The sequence below is a fragment of the Berghia stephanieae genome, chromosome 14, assembly GCF_034508935.2.
Source record: "Berghia stephanieae isolate SIO BIC M18660-M18661 chromosome 14, UCSD_Bste_1.3, whole genome shotgun sequence".
Taxonomy (NCBI): domain Eukaryota; kingdom Metazoa; phylum Mollusca; class Gastropoda; order Nudibranchia; family Aeolidiidae; genus Berghia; species Berghia stephanieae.
In genome coordinates, this window is record NC_088373.1 from 30,345,893 (window position 1) to 30,352,655 (window position 6,763).

At 37.0% G+C, this 6,763-nt stretch overlaps 1 long non-coding RNA gene across 1 annotated transcript in view; it reads left to right on the forward strand.

The window, feature by feature from the left end:
* The window catches only part of LOC144959618 (uncharacterized), a 10,418-nt gene extending 5,135 nt beyond the window's left edge, over window positions 1–5,283 (forward strand). The window contains exons 3-4 of the long non-coding RNA XR_013642637.1: window positions 2,174–2,242; window positions 5,139–5,283. This is a non-coding gene — a long non-coding RNA (uncharacterized LOC144959618). The remainder of the gene's footprint in view (window positions 1–2,173; window positions 2,243–5,138) is intronic.
* The last annotated feature ends 1,480 nt before the right edge of the window (window positions 5,284–6,763 follow it).

A 6,763-nucleotide genomic window follows, 5' to 3' on the forward strand; every position in this document is an offset into this window, starting at 1 on the left:
GGTATTGTAAGAAATGATTTTTGATTTTAGAAAGAACACAAATTTCATCAGTCCGCTAAAAAAGTAAAAATTGAATTGTTGAGCAAGTTTCGGTTTACAAATATTAGGGTAATTTAATTGACAATAAATAGCAGTGGCATTTACAAAACAATGCTGTTATCTCTAATTTGTCGACAAAAACGTCAGCACAAACATTGGACAGCAGTTCCTGAAGTAATTGATAAACACTTTCCAAAAAACCACAAGCTACTTAAAATTATCATCAGGAATACTATAAAAATAAGCTACTCTTGTATAGGCAACATAGAAAAAATCATTTCAAGTCCCAAGAAAAAAATATTTAAAAACCACCGACAAGAGCAAAACCCACCCAACAGAAAAAGCAACTACAGAAATAAGGAGCATTGCCCGTTAAACAAAGAATGTTTAGAATCAAGTTTAATTTACCAAGCCACAGTCACCGAAACTAAAACAAACACGCAGGAAAAATATTTAGGACTAACGGAAAATAATTTCAAAACAAGATACAACCTCCACACGACCACAAGCTTTAGAAACACGAACAAAAAAAAACAAAAATCCACAAAACTCAGCGAACATATTTGGAAATTAAATGACAAGAAACTAGACCACAGCATTTCATGGAAAATTATATCTAAAGAAACAGGATACACACCATCATCAAAACAATGTAGCTTATGCCTGGAAGAAAAATATGCTATAATCAAACACCCTCATGAAGCCAGACCCAATAGAAAAATGAGATGTACAACAGCTGTCCACATAGACGATAACATCTACTACAAACCTACGGAACCACTTCAACAAGCAACACACAACAGACCAAACTCATGTAACACATAGTCCAGACGGTGGCTGAAAGGCCTGAAACATCGATGTATACTGACTCCAACATCGTGGTAAATATTACAATAATATATATATATATATATACTACTACTACTACTACTACTACTACTACTACTACTACTACTACTACTACTACTACTACTACTACTACTACTACTACTACTATTACTTCTACTACTACTACTACTACCACTAATACTACTACTACTACTGCTGCTGCTGCTGCTGCTGCTGCTACTACTACTGCTACTAACAGGTTGTAATTAAATTGAAGCTTACATTCATTTTCACATTACTATTTATGTCTTCGAGCTTCGAGCAGCAACATTTACATTACCTACGTTACCTGAGATAAATTGCGATATATAATTCATAAATGCTTTTCGTTGACCCAGGTAGCCAGGCAATCGAGTTTATCTCTCCCTATCCATCCCTCTGAAAAAGCGTCATTTAGACATTCGTAAACGGCCTGTCTCCAAAGTATGTGTCCTTTAGACATTCGTAAACGGTCTGTCTCCAAAGATGTGTCGTTTAGACATTCGTGAAAGGTCTGTCTCCAAAGTATGTGTCGTTTAGACATTTGTAAACAGTCTGTCTCCAAAGTATGTGTCGTTTAGACATTCGTAAACAGTCTGTCTCCAAAGTATGTGTCGTTTAGACATTCGTAAACGGTCTGTCTCCAAAGTATGTGTCGTTTAGACATTCGTAAACGTATCGTAAACGGCCTGTTTCGAAAGTTGAGGAACAATATCCTTCTGAACATTTATCCAAGATTGACATTTACCAAGCTGGGATACAGCATAAAGTTCTAGCATATCTAAATAGACGTTCCCTGTAATCGTTGGCATGATAGATGGGACAGCAACACAGTTTGTGCATCTGCCAATACCAGACCTGAACTTTGTATCTCAGCAAATTTAGACAACTATTTTTTTGTTTGTTTGTTTTTGTTTGTTTTTTTTTTGTTGTTTTTTTTTAACAATGTCTGTCTGTATGTATTATTATTATTATTATTATTATTATTATTATTATTATTATTTATTATTATTATTATTATTATTATTTTATTATTATTATTATTATTATTATTATTATTATTATTATTATTATTATTATTATTATATTATTATTTATTATTATTATTATTATTATTATTATTATTTTATTATTATTATTATTATTATTATTATTATTATTATTATTATTATTATTATCGTTGTTGTTGTTATGATTACCGTTGTCGTTTTTACTGTAGAGCTTCATTCCTGTATTTTGTTTCTACTTCCACTTATTTTTTCTACAGGCAGTTCAATACATGCAGGTTAATTTGGGAAGCAAGGGACATACCACCTTTTATTACTTCACAAAATGTGTAAGTTATTGTGACAGTATTTTTGTAGTAAGAGTAGTAGTAGTAGTAGTAGTAGTAGTAGTAGTAGTAGTAGTAGTAGTAGTAGTAGTAGTAGTAGTAGTAGTAGTAGTAGTTGCTGATTGGGTCGATCGTCATAACATAGTAGTGGTAGTGTGAGCAGTATTAGAAGCTGCTGCTGATTGGGTCGATCGTCATAACATAGTAGTGTGAACACTATAAGAAGCTGCGGCATGGCAATCTCGACTGCAGTTGCTGCACACGCGGTTTGACAGTATGTTTAGTGTTTGGTTCTCCTGCCCCTCTTTACTCCTTGCTCTCCTCTCCTCACCTCTCTTGACCCCCTCCCTCATGGCATATCTCCAGCCACTGCCGCCGTCAGCAAACAATTCCCATGTGTTTGCGTTGATGCCTGTCAATTTCATGTCTCGTTTGCGCCCGTCGTCCACCCGTGTACACGACCAAACCATCGCAAACGTCGCTGGCAGGGCATGAGATTCATGCTGAGAGAGTTCGCTATTTCTAGCACTGCAGTTTTGGTGAATCTGTTTTTGCCACTTGATGCCGAGTATTCGTCGTAGACAGCGAATGTGGAAGTTTCCCAGGCGGTTCTTCTGACTGGCATATGTTGTCCAGGATTCACTGCCGTGTAGTAGCCTACTGAGTACGCACGCCTGGTAGTCTTTGAGTTTGGTGTTCAAAGTGAGTTTCTTGTTGATCCACACTCTCTTGCTCACTGATGCCATGACAGCGGTAGATTTGGTGAACCGCTAGTCTAATTCTGCATTAAGTGAGAGGTTTCTGGTGATGGTTGTGCACAGGTATGTGAAGTGGTCAGTGACTTCTAGCTCCTCGTTGTCAATGCGAATTGCTGGTGTATAGGTGACATCCTGACCCATGACATTTGTTTTCTTGATGCTGATTGTCAGCCTCAATTCCCTACATGCGTGGGAAAACCTGTCCATCAGCCGCTGAAGGTCTTCCTCGATGTGAGTCATCTGCAAATAGCATTTCCCTTATGAGTACTGTGCGCACCTTGGTCTTTGCTCTCAGCCGTGCCAGACTGAACAGCTTACCATCACTTCTGGTATGCAAGTGCACCCCTTCTGTGGAATGTTCGAATGCAAACTTCAGCAGCAGGGAGAAAAATATACCAAATTAAGTCGGTGGAAGAATACTGTCTTGATTCACGCATCTAACTTTGCATGGGGAAAGATGCTGACGCTTCACCGTTGTAGTTGATGGTGCTCTTCATGTTGTCGTGGAATGAGGCAACAATGCTAAGCTTCTGGAGAGGACAGTCAGTCTTCCTTAACAGCTGGAAAAAGCCCTTCCGGCTGACAAGGTCAAAAGTCTTCGTCAGGTCAATAAACGCATTATCGATGGACATCTGCTGTTTGCACATTTCCTGGAGCAAAGTACAGAGAAAATTTTGACAATAACTGTCGACCTCTCGGCTCTGAATCTACATTGCGACTCTGGGTGGATGCGCTCGGCGAGGACGTGCTGTCGAGCGACGACAATATGCACCAAATTGCTCAGTAGAGAGCTCTTCCCGTAGTTATTACAGTCACTGCGGTCTCCCTAGGTTTTGTGGAAGGTGATAATCTTGGTGGCGGGCATATCCTGGGGTACTTTACCTTCTCTCCACCAGAGACAAGGGAGTTTATGTAGTGATTCTAAGAGGAATGGCTTTCCACATTTGATGATTTCGGGTGGAATGCTGTCTTTACAAGGTCCTCTGCCACAGGTCAGAGCATCGATTGCTTTGCTGAGCTCCTCCATAATTGGTTCAGAGTCTAGCCTTCCAGTGCGGGCAGTTCTTCAATTGTGTCTAACGCTTCTTGAGTGATGTAGTTTCTCTGGCATAAAATTCCAGGTAGTGCTGTACCCATCTTCCCATCTGCTTATCCCTATCTGTGATGACTTCCCCCGTCTTTGACTTAAGAGGTGCAATTTTCATTGTGAATTTGCCTGTCGCATGTCTTATATTCTCGCACATGCCCCTGTTGTTGCCACTATCCGACGCTTACTGGGTGTTGTCCGACAACTAAAGCCAGTAGTCGTTGGCGGACGGTGTACTTCTTTTATCCTTCTTGGCATGTCATTTCACACAAGAGGCCCAGTAAGGGTAAAGGAAAGGCCAACATTAAATGTATAACTATAATTATTTTTAAGAGTAAGGTTCGTTTTGTCAGTACAGCATCGTAAATTCCAATTTTGTATATGTAATATTTCTAGCAAGCTTTAAATGTAGTCAGATGATTCATCGTTCAGGCTTTTAAATCAAAACAGAGCAAATGGTGCTTAAAATGAAATTATGAATCATAGCGATGACTCCAAATGCTATTCACACCTTACAAGGGGTCCCTGATCAACAGCAACATGTAACATGCAGGACGGGACATGACGCCTGTAAGGCGATATTACAATTTTCCGGACAAAGACAACGCTGTTAACGGCCAAGTACTCATTTTACACCTGAGTACGGTGAGCGAATTTGAGTAAAGAGCCTTTTCCAAGGACTCAACTATGCGCCGGGCACGAGGCTCGAATCCAAGACCTTCCGATCCAAAAACGAGTGTCATACCACTAGACCAAATAGTCGCACAAAAAGACCACTTTATTCTTATTACTATTATTATTATTATATTATTATTATTATTATTATTATTTATTATTTATTATTATTATTATTATTATTATTATTATTATTATTATTAATTTATTATTAATTATTATTATTATTATTATTATTATTATTTTATTTATTATTATTATTATTATTATATATTATTATTATTATTATTATTATTATTATTATTATTATTATTATTATCATTCTATACCAGGTTTCTACTGTCGATACAAAAATTTAATTATTTTTCTTTTATCACAGGAACCGTTCCAACAAGATCATGGCAATACATTTGTGGCAGTTGATAAGGCCTATAGAAAATGTTACATTTCCAAACTGTCTAAAAAAAAACCATTAACGCTATTGAAAACAACAGTGACAGGGTGATCGTAAGTTAAATATTTTAGTCGTGTAATAAAAGGGGAAAAATGGAGCTTTTATGTAGCGCAATATCCACTAAACGTGCTCGAAGCGCTTTACAGGGGGGGTCCCTGGCTAACAGCAACACTTAGCATAATGTAAATCAAGACATGACGCTTGGTAGAAGATAGTATAATTATTTTTTCCCGACAAAGATAAAGATGTTAACGTCAGGTACTCATTTTATACCTGAATATGGTGAGAGAATGTGAGTAAAGAGTCTTTTCCAATGAAAGAACCATGCGCCGAGCGAGGCTCGAACCCAGGACCTTCCGATCCGAAAGCGAGTGACATACCGACCACAAGACCGCATAGCCGCAGACATTTCAAGTTTTATCACTTGCCCATAAGCGGTACCATAATATTATGTTTCTCTGCTTAGATAGTATACGATGTATTATAGGTTTTAGTGCTTTAGGTATAGGGTGAATAATGGTTTTCTGCCTGTCATGTTCTGAGGTTGGTATTTTTCTTGTTTGTCAAAGATAATAATAATATAAATAATAATAATAATAATAAAAATAATAATAAAATAATAATAATAAAATAATAATAATAATAATAATAAATAGAGAGAAGAGAAGAAGAAGAAGAAGAAGAAGAAGAGGAGGAGGAGGAGGAGGAGAGGAAGAAGAGGAGGAGGAGGAGGAGAGGAGAGAGGAGGAGGAGAAGAAGAAGAAGAAGAAGAAGAAGAAGAAGAAGAAGAAGAAGAAGAAGAAGAAGAAAGAAGAAGAAGAAGAAGAAGAAGAAGAAGAAGAAGAAGAAGAAGAAGAAGAAGAAGAAGAAGAAGAAGAAGAAGAAGAAGAAGAAGAAGAAGAAGAAGAAGAAGAAGAAGAAGAAGAAGAGAGAAGAAGAAGAAGAAGAAGAAGAAGAAGAAGAAAGAAGAAGAAGAAGAAGAAGAAGAAGAAGAAAGAAGAAAAGAGAAGAAGAGAAGAAGAAAAGAAGAAGAAGAAGAAGAAAAAGAAGAAGAAGAAGAAAAAGAAGAAGAAGAAGAAGAAGTTTTCTTTTTATAGCGCTAAACGCCGAAGCTTCAAAGCGCTTTACAATATTATACTTATCAAACCATAAACACACTCGTACCGAGCCAAACAGACACACACAACAGTCAGTCGCACACAATGACTAGGCAAGTTTTACAATATGAAATTGACATTCAACAAAATGGAATCAGAAAATAAAACGTGTCTAAATAATTTACTCATCAATAAGAAAATGCCCAGGATAAAAATTTCGGGAAAAAATGAGTCTTTAGATTTTTCTTGTTTTCTACGCTGCTAGTAAATGTGACCCCTCGCCTCAAAACGCTATTATGTCAGGATGGTTAAGATGCTGAAAATTGAATTCATAACCAGAAATATCAGATTTAGGTTGAGTTTAAATGTTTTATAGAGGGGAATGAATATCATATTTCAGGGTACCAGTACCAAAAAATCAACACTTTGAGAGGTTTAGCATTAATTTTGGCT